The following is a 15,395-nucleotide window of genomic DNA, read 5'->3' on the forward strand; positions in this document are numbered from 1 at the left end:
AAGATGTAGGGACCATGGCATATCCAAGAAAAGACAAACACCATCATCTCTGCATATAGATATCCAGGCATAGACTAGAAGCTGTCATCAATGCTAATGAAGGGACATGTAGTCAAGCTAATTGTTGCTTGTGAGAATGCAGCTATCAATGACCTAGATGCTAGAAATGAAGGTGGTTTTGTCATAGTCAATAGCCCTGCTCCTCTACAACCATTGATGTGACCTAAAGTATCAGAGAGCAACAAGTTCTCTTCCTCAAGTAGTAGTCTTCTACAACCATTGATGTGACCTAAAGTATCAGAGAGCAACAGGTTCTCTTCCTCAAGTAGTAGTCCTCTTCCTTGATGGAGCCTACTCTTTCTCAAAGTATTGAGCTTGCCAAAATGAAAGCAACTTCTTCAAAAGATGGCAGGTTTTTCTCCCTTTTTCCTTGCATAGATCTCTACATGCTATCCATAATTCCATCAAGAGTATCACATCATTGGTCTCTTCCACTATTGACTTGTCATGAAACGAATTGCTATCTTCTGCATTATGCAGCTTGCAATTCATCCCTAAAATTGTCCACTCAAATCATGATAATTGTTTACACTGATTCACAAAGCCACCCTAGTGACTAAATAGAAATACCCATTGAATCAAAACAAGGATGAAGCAGCCAGCACTTGCTTGGTAAGGGGTGCCAGTGAATAACCAATTTGGTAGCTACCCCAATCAACGAGCTCCTTTTCTCCAGTTTTGTGTTGCAGTCTCCATTTGCATGAGGTACTAGAGCTAGATTATGGCCACCTTCTTAAGTCTTCAATTTACAAGTCCTCTCATTTCCTAGATGATCCTAGCTCTAAGGATGCCTTGTCATGTTGTCTTAGAAGCATCGCAAGCCTTCATCTCCAAGATGCCGATGTAGCTCAACCTCAACGTCTCAGCAAATTCCCCCTTACACGTCTTCTTTCTTCTCTCTTCCATTTCTTTCCACAATCAAAATTTCACTTGATTTTATTCTTCTATTTCAAATTAGGACTCTTTGGATATGCCTTGTTTCCCTTGTTCTTACACAATGCCATAAAAGCACAAACACGCAAATAGGAGCCATGCATATATAAATGCATATGAAGAAAATGTTTTTACATCTATACATTACAACAACCATACATACACAAGAGTCAAATTTACATGGAAGAAGCATAAATAGGCCTTTGCCCCTCGAATAAGAATTCTACAACAAAGGGACCAAATGATCTAATTTCAGCTGACTGATTAACACCCAACTTTGTTTCTCAAATGCTTGTTATGTTAAATCCTTTTGATTAGGGCAAATAACTCTTCTTTCCTCTTCTTAGAGCACAATCCAAGAACATTCCAAGTTAGTACAGAGATCCTATTGGAGATCATGTGCCCCGAACCATGTTGTGCCTTCTAGAACCACTTGCCATGTAGACACAAGCCTTTAAGCTACACAAGACTCTTTAGTCCCATTATTTTCCTAGACGACACAACATATGCATAGTTAAGGCCATCTAAGTTAATCTTCTTCATCTTCACCTTCACAAGCCACGCTTTAATGAGCATTCCCATGGCTAGAGCAATTTATTCTCTAGAACAAGTCAAAAAGAAGCATATATGCTTTCTATGAAAGTTTGAGAACATCCAGTTTTCCCTCCTCTTTCCTCCAGATGACCATAGGCAAGCTATCAACCTCTAGCCTCTTTGATCCATTCATTGGTTCCATAGGGCAGCTATGAACTCTCTCTCAATTTGGCCCAACTACTTCCACTGAAGTTCCATTGCTAAAAGTATTATCATATTAAGGACTACCAACCTTTCTTGGGAGCTAAGGGTTAACTTATCCAATGGCTAAATTTGTGATACACCTTCCTCTCCTCCAAGTCTAATATTTATTTCATTGTGATAACTTTTTCCCAATGGACATCCCAAATACTTGAACGGTTTCCCAATTCCATTACTTTGAAGCCTAGCACCTCATTACTCTGCTCGATCATTCAAACCTAAGTAAAAAAGCTCACTTTTTCTCTTATTGATCACCAACCTAAAGAGCTCTAAAAAACTGTCATGCACTCTTATCAATTGATCTAATAAATTCTTCACAAATTGCACAATGTTGGAGTTGTCATTGGCAAAGAATTGGGAGATGGTGTGCTATGCTTATGACATGGGAGGCACCTTGGTTACTTTGTGCTATATCAATCCAAATTTCTAAGAAAAGTGTGATTATGGAAAAGAGTAATGGGGCTGCGCAACACCGTAGCCCACTAACCTATTTACCTCAAATAGAGTTGAGCATAGACCATTTCACAAATATATTCCAAATAGATTGAAACAACTCTATAGATATACCATGAATCTTCCTCCATCATCTCTCATAATGGCGAACTCCTACTACTTTTATTTCATTTATTTATAAACATAATTGGCCAAAGTGTCACCCATAATGCACCATTTGCACTTCAACTTAATTTTTATAGCTTCAACTTTATGTTTACCCCATCATGAAAACACTTAGCAAGAGCTTGAATAATACACTCCTTGCATTGCTAACTACTAGCATGCAAGCCTCTTTGAATTCTAGCATGATCTTTGCTATACTTCTTATGGCAATCTCATAATGGGAATTGTGCATCTCATCCAATTCTATAGTTGATAAGCCATTGGATTGCTATTTCATTTCCAAGCGTCCTTCAATTGTAGGTAGAATTCTTTCTTCTAGAAAGGAGATGCTAAACATCAATAGAGGGGTTTTGTTTGTACTATATTCTCTGCTACATCTTGAAAAAAGTCCCACAAAGCTTGTTTACCTCCAAATTTACCTTGTCGATGGGCCTCAACTATATTATTACAAAAGCATCGCACATCCTTCTTGTTAAAGCATTCAAATTTTTCTTCTTTCAAGGACCTAATCCTCACCGAAAGCATGCCAATTCTTGCTTCTAACCACCATACCTTTCTCTTGGCTTCTTTCAAGTCTTTCTTGGACTTAACTGTCACATTTTTCAACTCTTCACTACTAAGATAATCTAATCGCCTTCCTCCTCGTGTATTCCTAACCCCTCTCTTCTCAATAGCAATACTCTCTCCATATACTCTCATGTGAAAATCATCATAAGTGGGAATTTTTTTACAATACTCACAAGTAAAACTTTCAAAGGGATTTCCACCACATGAAATACAAAGGCAATTTATGTGCCTATAGCATCCATCTACCTTAATTTCAAGAGATCTGTCATATAAGATAGCTTTTGTATATGGCTTTGGATATTTATAAGGTCATGTAGAATAGATTTTATGTTGACATCACATGCTTTGTAAGGCACGGTCCTTTGCCATAATCCCCAACAACAGAGCAAATTTAAATCACAAGAAGAAGGCATATATGGGTCACCTGTACAAGTAGAAGGTCCTTCTGAATCTATTAGTATGGTACTTTCTTTGGTTGGGTGAAGTAAAGAGCTTAATGACTTTTGTTGTGGATCTGCATGAAAGAGCTTCTTTGGTTGCCCCGTAGCATTTGTCAAAACTACATGGTTGGTAGATGTTTTTTTGGATATAGCCATGATGTGAGACTTTGACTTGATATGCTCAGTGAGAATCGTATGCAAGTCTAATCTTGAAGGGCACAAATGCAACCATTTCTAATCATACTTGCATACAACTCTTCCTCTCCCTTTATCTTTTTAGTCATTCAATGTTGCCTCAATAAGCTCAAAATAAGATCTTGTATGATTTCAAGTCAAAAGTCACAAATTAATATCCAAAATGATTAAAAATTAGCCCTAAGATACATATACAAAAGTGATTTTAAAACAAACCCAAACCTTACTAAAACTCAACTCTTTCATAAACCAATAATTGTTGTATATGAAAATAACACTTTATTGGAGGTTTCAATGGTTAAAAAGATGTCACTTGCCTTCGTGAGTGCTATTAAAAATATCCATCTCCTCTAATACAGCTAAAACCACAACCATATTATCTTCATTGCTTTCTTTCATGTCTTTTGAGCTAGATGTCGCTCCCACCTTCAACCCTTGATTTGTCAAATATCTTATTTGATCTGCTTGACCTTCTAATATATGGGTTCTCATGAAATTAGAAAGACATGAGTAAGCGGATTGCTTGCCAATGACTCCTGATCCATAAGGAGCTTCACATTCATGGCACCATACTCGAGCCAAAGGTGCACCATTAATATCTTCTGTAGCAAGCTCAAACCTATCATCTCTTGGTGGGTTTCACTCCCTCAACTTCTTAGGAGTCTTCTCACATTGGTTTAGCCAGCTTTCAAGAGCAGACTTTGAAATCAATGTGCTCTTGAGCATGCTTTTAATATGCTTTATGTTGCCACCTGACTTGTGCAAACTATGATCATTCATCTCTTGCATTAAAGTTAGTTAAAAGGGAGCGACGGATCGAAGGTTGGACTCAAGAGCTATGGCGGGAGAGCAAGAGCAAGAAAGGAAGAGACTAGAAATGGGAACTCCAATAGTCACAATGTGTGACCGGGCCTTCCTTTATTCAAACAGTCACTAAAAGAATAAAGAATAAAGTGAGGGCAACGGGCACTCACTACCTGCAGTGTGCAGTGGTGGTGACCGTCAGTGTAGTAATACATGGGCGGCTAGGCAGAGGCACCTTTACCCCCAACAACCTCCCACTTAAAGGTGAATCTGCCCTAGTGAGGAGTGAAAAGAAAAAGAAAAAGAAAAGACAGTACAACATGTACACATGTACAACAGGGTGAGGAAAGATGTCATCTCATCCCACGCCCTCCTGAGGAAGGCAAAGCGCTCTGTAGAGAGGCTTTTCGTGAGCAGATCTGCAGGATTCTAGTCAGTCGAGATCTTGACAAGATCAACAGACTTGTCCTCAATGACCCCACGTATGAAGTGATACCTGACCTCAATGTGTTTCGTCTTCACATGGAAGACCCGATTCTTGGCTAATTCTTGGCTAACTGAATAGCACTCATAGAATCCGAATACAGTGTAGGGATAGCATCAATACCAAGATCAGCAACCAAACGACCCAACAAATGGCCTCCTTGCAAGCCTCAGTGACTGCAACATACTCGGCCTCTGTAGTAGAAAGGGCCGTGCATTTCTGCACCCTGGACATCCAAGAAACAGCACCTCCAGCATAGGTGAATACATAGCCAGAAGTGGACTTCCTACTATCTGCATGTCCTGCATAATCAGAGTCAGTGTACCCCACGACTCCTGTATCCTAGCTGCCATAGCATATGCACATATTTGCAGTGCCCTTTAGGTACCTCATGATACCCTTCAGGACATCCCAATGCTTCTTGCCAGGTGTAGCCATATAGCGTGCCACAACACCAACTGCAAAGGCAATATCTGGACGAGTGGCTATCATGGCATACGGACAATCAGCCTGTGATACCTTCACATAAGAAGGAAATGGACAACCAATAGGCTTTACGTCCTACATGCGGAAGTGCTCAAGGACTTTATGAATGTACTCCCTCTGTGACAAGTAGAGGAGTCCCTGATGCCTGTCGCGTCTAATGCGCATACCAAGTATGTGAGCGGCCTGTCCCAAATCTTTCATCTCAAAGCTCTTCTTGAGCTGAGCCTTAAGAGCATCTAGCTCATCATGAACTTTCCCTGCTATCAGCATATCATCCACATAGAGTACCAAAATCAATAAAGAACCATCATGGGCTTTCTTCATGTAAAGACACGGATCCATAGCACTCCGGCTGTAGCCCTGTGACTGCATAAAGGCATTAAACTTATGATACCATCCCCTAGGTGCCTGTTTCAAGCCATAAAGACTTTTCTTCAAATTGCACACTAGGTGCTGCCTGCTAGGTTCTGCAAAGCCCTTAGGCTGCTCCATATAAATCTCATCATGCAAGTCCCCATGTAAGAAAGCTATCTTGACATCCATCTGGTATAAATCCAAGTCAAGCTGAGCAACCAAAGGCAAGACTAAACACAGGGTGGTCATCTTAACCACTGGAGAAAAGACCTCATTAAAGTCCACACAATGCTCCTTCTTAAAACCCTTTGCTACCAATCTAGCCTTGTATGTCGGCTTGGGGTGTCCAGGGGTACTTTTTAGCTTGTACACCCACTTGCATGGCAAAGCCTTCTTGCCCATAGGCAAGGAAACCAAATCCCAAGTGTCATTCTTTCAGACTGCATAGCCCTCTCCCAGGAGTGACTGTCACCCCTGCACATAGCCTCATCATAGGTGAAAGGCTCTCCTGCATCTGTAACCAAGACATAATGCATCGAGGGCTGAAATCTATCAGGTGGACGTCTGTCTCTAGTAGACCGTCTCACGGCAGGCTCTACTACCTACCCAGCTGCCTATCCAAGTCCATGAGCATTTGCTGCAGCTATAGGCTGTCCAACTGGCTGTGCAGGAGCTCTCGGCTCCTCCTGAAATATGACCATGCAGATCTCAATAACTCTCTCAGGCTGCCTATGCATCTTGTCTTCATGGAAGACTACATCATGATTGTGGATGACTTTCCGTGCCTGTGGATCCCAGAGATGGTAACCCATCTCACCTGCATCCCCATAACCAAGGAAAATGCATTTGACACTCTTGGGATCCAGCTTACTTCTCTTGTCCCTGGGTACATGGCAAAATGCCTCACATCCAAAGACACGGAGATGCGCATAAGAGGGGAGTTTTCTAGTCCATATCGCCCCTGCAACCTGGAAATCCAAACCACTAGAAGGTGATCTGTTTATAACATGCACAGTTGTACTAGCTGCCTCAGCCCAAAAGCTCTGGGGTAGGCCTACATGACTAAGCATACTGTGTACACGCTCCTGGATAGTTCTATTCATCTGCTCAGCCAAACCATTCTGGGAGGGGGTGTAGGGGGCGGTCAACTGACGCTTAATACCCCTCTCATTACATAACTGCTCAAAAGCACGTGAGACATACTCACCCCCATTATCTGTCCTTAGGCATTTTAGCCTATACCCAGACTGGTTCTCAACCAATGCAAGCCATCTCTGAAACACAACCAAGACATCGGATTTCAACTTAATGGGATAAGTCTAAAATTTCTGTGAAAAATCATCTATGAATGTAACAAAATACTTTGCACTACCCATAGACTGACAAGGCATGGGCCCACATACATCCGAATGTACCAATGCCAAGGGCTCACTCATGCGTGGCCTACCAGACTTCTTATGCGTAGACCTAGTCTGCCTGCCATAAAGACAATGCTCACATGAATCAAAACATGCATAATCAAGGGACGGTAAGTAGTGCAAACCAGAAAGCATTTTCATTCCCTTCAAAGACATATGACCCAAACGGGCATGCCAAAGAGATACATGTGGGATAGAACCCACAGACAAAACATGATCAAGGGAAGAAGCTGATACAATCAAGGGGTAGAGACTGCTAGCCTTGGCACCTCTCACAATCACAAGTCTGCCACGAGTGATCTTCCATGCAGAGTCTCCAAAACATACATAATATCATGCGTCCCAGCTGTCATGAGACTTCATGTGAAAGCAGGTACATGACGTACATCCTGCATAACAAAATTGCTGCCAGAAGGAAACTGCAGCCTAACATCACCAATGCCCACAATATCAAGAGAGGTATCATCACCCAAGTGCACAGGACCCGAAACAATACGGTATGAATGAAACCACTCTCGGCAAGGTGTCACATGAAAGGATGCACCTGAGTCCAAGAGCCAACATTGTGCATACATAGAGTGTATCTCTGTCATCTACGAAGCACTAGAAGAAGCTGCAAGGATATAATCGTCATCATCAACATCCTCAGGTTGCATAACTTTGATCTCTTCAATTTTAACACTAGACTTTGCAGGCACTATGCTGCGATCAGAAAACTTATCCTGCACTTTGTCTTTCCCCTTATCTTTGCGCCTTTCATTGCGTAATTCATGGCATTATGGCCTAATATGGCCCTTTTACCCACAATGGTGACAAGTAACATTTGCATTCCTGCCATGGGATTTGCTACGTGACTTCCCACGAGACTTGGACCGAGATTTCTGAGAATCCCGCCCACGGCCACTAGCACTGCCATACTTTCCATATCCATTATTCCTGCCTCTAACTGTCATAGCATGAGACACACGAGAGGCATCCAAATTCTTACGGTTAACCTCTTCCTACTAAAAAGCATTCTCAACATCAGATAATTTCAAGGTAGCAGTAGAGGCACATAATGCAGTGCGGAATACATCCCATGACTCATTAAGAGTACCAAGCAAGAAAAGAGGAGTGACATCCTCTGCAAAAGTGATGTCCTGCGAAGTCAAGTTCTTGAGTATAGCATGGAACTGGCTCAAGTGAGCGAACATAGTCACATTCTCCTTCATGCGTAGATCCATAAGCTGCTTCAGCCAATACATTTGACTCGCTGGACTTTTCTTGTCATAGAGATTCTTGATTTTATCCCACAACTGCCATGCACTCTGTTCTTCCTCAAATACATTGTAGTGAACCTGTTCTGTGAGAGATAATACAATGGTGGACTTGCATAACTCATCAAGCTCAAACCATTCCTCATCTAGCATAGTTGCAAGCGGATGCCCACTTAACCTCAAAGGTTTGATTTGCGATTTCTGCACCAATACCTACCAAATCTGGCTCTTCCAATAAGAGTAATTCATACCATCAAGCTTAGTGATGTTGAAAATAGCATGATCAGTGGACGAACTCGCCATAATGCAGGCTGGAAGACTGTAGACAGTTCAAAACTGCTTGATGTTCACTACAAAAAATGACCAAAAAATCACCAAAATCGAGGGAAAATGGCGAGGAAAGTGGAACCAAAGTTGCTGCCCACCAAGTACTAGTGAAAGTACATCATTTCAGAGTATTTCAGCATGAAAAATCCATGTCATTCCATACATATATGCTTGCTGTAATAAATTTTAGATTTCAGTAAAAGAGAGCTAACAGTGCCAAAATCGGATCCCAAGGCAATCAGATATTGCCAAGACCAAAGCCGGCATCATGCGGGCATAACATAAGCATATGGCGGTCGATAAGCATGAATCCAACACCCAAGTATATCATTCAAATATTTGCCAGTGAGTAGGCACACCCCCCAGTCAACGAGGCAAAGTGTTCCTGCCACTACCAAAACTTGACACAAGTAGGTGTCAGCTCACAAAGATATGGATCCAAAACTGAGACTTAGCTCATAAGCATACAGTGAACCAAGGCATATGATGTATCATCCCAAAAGGCAAGAAGTCCCACAGTCTCAAGTGTCTGTAATTGCTCAATAGCATGTAACGGCTCAATGCATAAAAGTACCACCTGCTCAATGTTTAATAAGCATTCAAGAATGCTCCCACTGGCACAAAAGCCATATGTACGAGCTCAAGAGCTCAAGCCAAGGCAAGACACAGTGCCAATGACAGAAGTCCAAGACAATACATCAATAGTACATCCCGAACATGTAGGCGATAGAGCATCCGTAAGCATGTAAGACATCAAATGCATCCCAATCCAAACTCTGACAAGCCAAGTAACATCCAAGACTACTCCAGATAATCCAAAATGCATCCAAGGTGGAGCTTCAATGAGCACTCAAGCTCAACGTATGCATAGGGTAATCAACCATGACATGAGCATCAAGCCGTAGGCAATGGGTATGCATAAACCCAAGAAGCATCACTGTCAAAGCTTATACCAATGTTAATAAGTGTGGGCTGAAATAAGCTCAAGCTTCTAAAAGCATCTGGATTCAATGACAAGCTCAAAGTCGTCCCTCGATGATCAATACATCATAGCATAACCCAAGACATACATCCGGAACCAACAGGCATATGTCAAAGCATGAAAGATAGCTTCAGCCCAAGAGTATTCAACATGCATTTACTGTTATAAACTGTGTATTTTCAGCCCCAAAATCAGGCCAAAATCATAGCATTATATGTAGCTTCAATCCCCCAATCAATCGGGATGCAATAGGCATTAAACCGGTTATGTAATCATGCCTAAACAAGCATAGGCATACAAATACATGCTGTCTCAGACCTGAAATCTGTTGCAAAATATTCTATCATCATAATTTGGCAAATTCGACATCATCATCGCGTCCGAAGCATGCCAAAATCCCAACTTAGACTCTTACCTTGCCTGAATCGGGTTCCGAATGTCCAAGATATGACAAAAAGAGTGATTTTTGGGCCAGATTTTGAAACATGCGCAAAAAAAACGTGAGCTGGCTGGGGGGGTCTGCTGTCCCACGTGTCAACAATGGGGCCCAAAGGGAGCACAAATGAGGGCCAAAGAAGGCCTACACCAAGCCTTAGCAAGCCTTGATAGGCTGGAAGCAAGATCCAGGTGAAGGAAGCTCCAAGAGGTGTGAGCTATGGCTGCCCACAACTTGTTTACAACCTGTGAGACTTGAGAACTGAAGTAAACCCTGAAGAAAATGATCAAATACCTCTAATGTAATGCCCTGAAGGTGCCCAACAATGCTGGGAAGGTGCTCGGGTGTCCTCGAGAGTATCCCTCATGCCTTCACATATGCATTTTCTAGGCATGCCCTCATCCCCAACCTTATCTACCATGCTTGAATCTCTCTTTATACCAATAAACTTGACATTCTCTACATGCTAGCGTTCTTCTTGTACTGGGTTTAGGGTGCAATCACTGTCATCATCTTCATCTCCAATTATGAATTTAAAGGGACCACATGTAAGCTCATCTTGTGTAATCTCTTGTCGTATTGCACTATACGTGGAATCAACCATAACTCGGACATAACCCAAAAGTTTCTTCTCGCTAGACCCATAATCAAAGTCCTTCATGTGAGTTCTTAAAGCCATGAAAAAGCCAACCTTATAACCAAATACAAAGCAAAAAATAATTTAGTAACTTCTCATATGTAAATTTTTTTAAAAAAATATAAAAAAATAAATTAGAAGTGTTTCCATCACATAACACAAGCATCAATTTCTACTCAATGAAAAATATACCCCACATTTTTAGCTTGTAACTATAAAAGCAATGCATCTAGTAAAGACTTAAATATTTATCTAATAAAGCCTATCCATAGAAAATAAAGTACATAGCATTAAAAATGATAATAAGATATAAAATTCACCAATACATTCTACACACTTGATCACGTTGATGACTAAGTTTACAAAACTAGGGTATTTCTCACAAGAGAATGTCTACTTACACTAGTGGAGGTGACAAGTTATTACATCACTTCAAAAGCAATAGTTTGTTAGGGAAAGTTTAGGAGGTTTGATATCATCTATAATTGTTGGGTGCACTTGGCCATTAGTTTTTTAATCATTCATTTATAATATATTTTTTTTCTAATCATTAATAATTTAAAATGCAACATGAATATGATGTGAAAATCATAGCTTTTTAAACCATTGAAGTAGTTCTCTTTCTTGCATGCTTGCGTGTTTACAACAACAATATATCTCTTTGGCAACTTTAAAAAATCGCATGTATACAACACTCCACTTGCACAATCATATTTAGCAAAGAAAATAAGAGAGATTGAAACTTTGTATATACATTAAATGGTTCGTTAATGTTTCACGTATGCTAGCTAGAGACTATTTATAGATATAAAATCTACACCATGATACTAAATATGAAACAATGTGGTTATTAAATTTCAAAACTTGAGAAAGTCAGCCATGCAAATTGCTGACAAGACACATAAAGACATAGAATCTTGAGATAATTGCTCTTGAATACGTAGATCCACATAATTAACTTAATCATAAAGCACAAATTACAAGCTGTATTCTATAGAGCATAGAGCTTTACAAAAAATATACAACTATCCTTGGTTTCATGAGTCATAGAGACTCCAAAAATTGATAGGTTGTCTTACAAAATACAAGGAGAGATTACAAGAGGTGGGTTGTTCAAAAAGGGTGAGCTAGAATAGGGCCAAGCTCTACAAGCGATCTTTGTGCCTTTGCAGGATCAGTGCTGCACTGTGCTCTCAAAAAATCATCGAGATCTACAAAGGACATTCACATGGCCTTATCATCTAACAACATGCGATCCCTTGCCTTGAACTCTATTAAGTATATGATGAATTCATTTGGGGCATCTCTCGGCTCCCTACGCAACCACAGATGTTGGCTTTAGCGCCAAAACTCAACGAGAGCCAACCAATTGCGTATACATCTAACTTCTTGATGTAAGCAGACTCACACAATCGATCATAGACCTCAAGAGCAATCCATGGCCTTCTTTTCCTTTCCAACACTCCTTTCTGTCTCGTTGCTCATCTACGATGTGCATGGGGGCTCATTTGGTCCCCCAGATGAGCAGTTGAGAGCTCATCTTTTCATACTAGAAATAAGCATGAGACCCCAATCTATGATGCCCACCCTGGGGATGTTATCTCTGGTGAAATTCAACACCATGTTCTTGGCATGTAAGTCTGAATGGATGATACTAGCACTATGCACGGCCTTCATCCCATCCACCAATGCATGAATAATGTTTGGAATATTATTGATGACGCCCACAATCCTAGCCCTCTCCTCTGTAGTAGGCACCCTGTCAGGGTCAGGTATGAACCCCATTGATGGCTTGTGGAGGTGCTCCATGGTTTTCCTATATTTACATTGTTTAAAAGGGCCCCACATCAATATATCATCTATTGTACCACCATTGAAAAAGGGAAAGACCGTAACCCAAGGGGGCTCATAAGTAAAGGCAATGCATCGTACAATGGATGCATTGACCTTTTGTATCCCACACTCCACTTGGAATTGCTGTAGATTAACATTGTCGAAGCCCTTGTACATTTTGGTGCAATATGTTAAATCTAAAGGAAAATAAGTAATATTATCTATAGTAACTTGGACACACTGTCCAAAGGAACCTTCACCAATGACTCTAACTAGCTTGATGGCGTCAAAGAGAACGCTAATCGTTGGTGCGCATTGGTGATTCCTCAATGTGCGCAACATGGTTCCTGCCCCTTGCCCCTAATGGATTCCCTCTCTGCCTTGCAAGACTAGAACTGGGACTTGCATTTATAGTGGTCTTTAGACACTTTGGTAGAGAGGTTGTCCCGAACAAGTCATTTGGGCTAACCTCTCCTTCGATGCAGACACTAGTGCTAACTCCTTAAGATCTTCAACCATCTTGGGTGCATTCCCAAGCAGTGTATGACAAAGATGCAAGTTCTTATCGGGATCCCAAAGTGCATCAATGACTAGGTGTGAAAGCCCTTGCTGCTGCAACATGGTCTGCATGGATGTACATGCTGAATTGCAGAAGTTGACAAAGACAACTTCATTACTATTGATGAGTGATATCTGCTCTTTTTTGCTGGATGATATAGCCTCTATCAAGCAAATGCGTAGTGCTTTGGCAATGTTCAAGGCCATCTTCACAAATTGTAAACTCTCTACAATAAAGAAAAGAAGTGTATAAGCATAATGGCCAAGGCTTAAGCTACCAATTGTAAGTTAAGCTACATAACTTTAATATAAATGTATGACATATAATCTTTGATTAACAATACAATTGTATGATATCAATCTTACTTTATATTGGTGTTGCATATGAACTTCAATTGCATGATACCATCTAAACATTGAAAATATAATACAAATTATATCAAGTCATAACTTATAAAAAACATACAAATGTAAGAACATGATAAATTTTTTAAAAACTATACATAGGTTAGGACATTTTTTGGTTGAATAGACAACCTAAATGCCCATCCCATCAAACAATAGCAAACAATTAGTGTATCAGGACATTAAGCAACTGAATACACGATCAAATGCCCATCACTTATTTTATGTGTAGCCTGTCAAGACACTATTTAGTTGAATTCATGGCCAAGTGCCCATCTACACTCAAGGGGGAAGGGAGGGTATCACAACCAAAGTGACACCACTATGCCAACTTCACGACACAGTGCCAAGTCAATTGTGACATACTTATCAAAAGACACTCACTTGCCGAGCTCACGACTAAGTGCCTGTTTGATAAGCACCTTTTGGCCCTACGAACTCATCACAAGACAAACGTATCATGATGCACTCATCCCCTAAGACCCTTGTACATAGTGATGATTCAAATCATGTGTGTGTACCTATGTTATACATTCAAGGAGGCAAGGGAGCATTAAGTGTTAATCATAGAAGTACATATACATAAATACATACATCTATTAAGATAGAAGTATATATACATAAATACATACATATATCTATTAAGATATTAGTACATAAGCAATCTTTCAAATTATACGCATTACTTTGCACATTTTTCATAAAATTCTTTTTCACAATCCTCTTCTTATCCCCCCTTTCTCTTAATCAAAGGGATTCTCATTACAATTTTGAAGCTTTTAAATCAATTTGTAGGTCCTAGGGAGGGTCTAAGCAATAATATCATATCCTATTTTCAATATTGCAAAAGTAAATCTCCATTCATGCTAATTCAACCAAAATAGGAGAGGTGCACGCTGAATAGAAAGATCAAAACACTAGTACAAGAAAAGCATCTATGTTGAAAAGCATTTCTCTGTGGCATATAATGGACCAAGCATCTCAGAGTAGATGTCTTAATTATTCTTAAAATAACAACACAAAGTTGGATTGTTGAAACTGCATCTACCTCAAAGAAGATGAGGATGAGAAATATAAATTGTTGGCTCTGAGCACACCCATATGAGAGAAAGAAAGAGAGAACGCGGACTTGATCAACCATAACTACTCACCCTTGTGCAGGCTTGGCAGCCTTCTCCTTGTTCCAAGTCACCAAGGAGTACCTACAAATTATATAGAGTAAGATAAAGATGATGGCAAAGAGCTGAATATATGTCCTACATGGGATGCTTTTACAAGGGAATGATTATATTCAATGAGTGAATAAATACCTCCTTAAGCTTTATCACCATTCATTTGATGAAGCGTCTATTATGTTCTTCCTAGTCACATGCTAGTCAATGTAGCAAGTATCACATGGCGGAATGCTTATACACGTTTTCCCTTCCATTTTTAGTAACCACTACTTTGGCTCTAAGTTAACTTTGGTGCCAATAAATTACATTGGGAAAGAGCACAAGTAGCCGAGGTGATATAGCATGGTAATTGTTTCTAGCAAATCCTCTCGTTGGAGAATGACAAATCATACAGTATTATCATGATGTCACCTGCTTGCTAGCATAGAGTAGGTAGAAAGGGATCAACTGAGAGGATAAAGTAACTCTTTAGATAATTTTTGAATAAAACAGAAAAAAATTTGGACTTAAATAGGCATCATTGCTGAGGTGTGGGGTAGTTTGGCGAGAGGGTAGGAGAGCCACGCGTGCTCAGCAACATGAGGTAGCTTGTTGGCGAGAGGCAAGGTCACCTACGGAGGACTTCTCATATG

The sequence above is a fragment of the Lygodium microphyllum genome, chromosome 9 (assembly GCF_053477565.2).
Source record: "Lygodium microphyllum isolate KBCC chromosome 9, Lygodium_microphyllum_v1.1.10, whole genome shotgun sequence".
Lineage (NCBI taxonomy): Eukaryota > Viridiplantae > Streptophyta > Polypodiopsida > Schizaeales > Lygodiaceae > Lygodium > Lygodium microphyllum.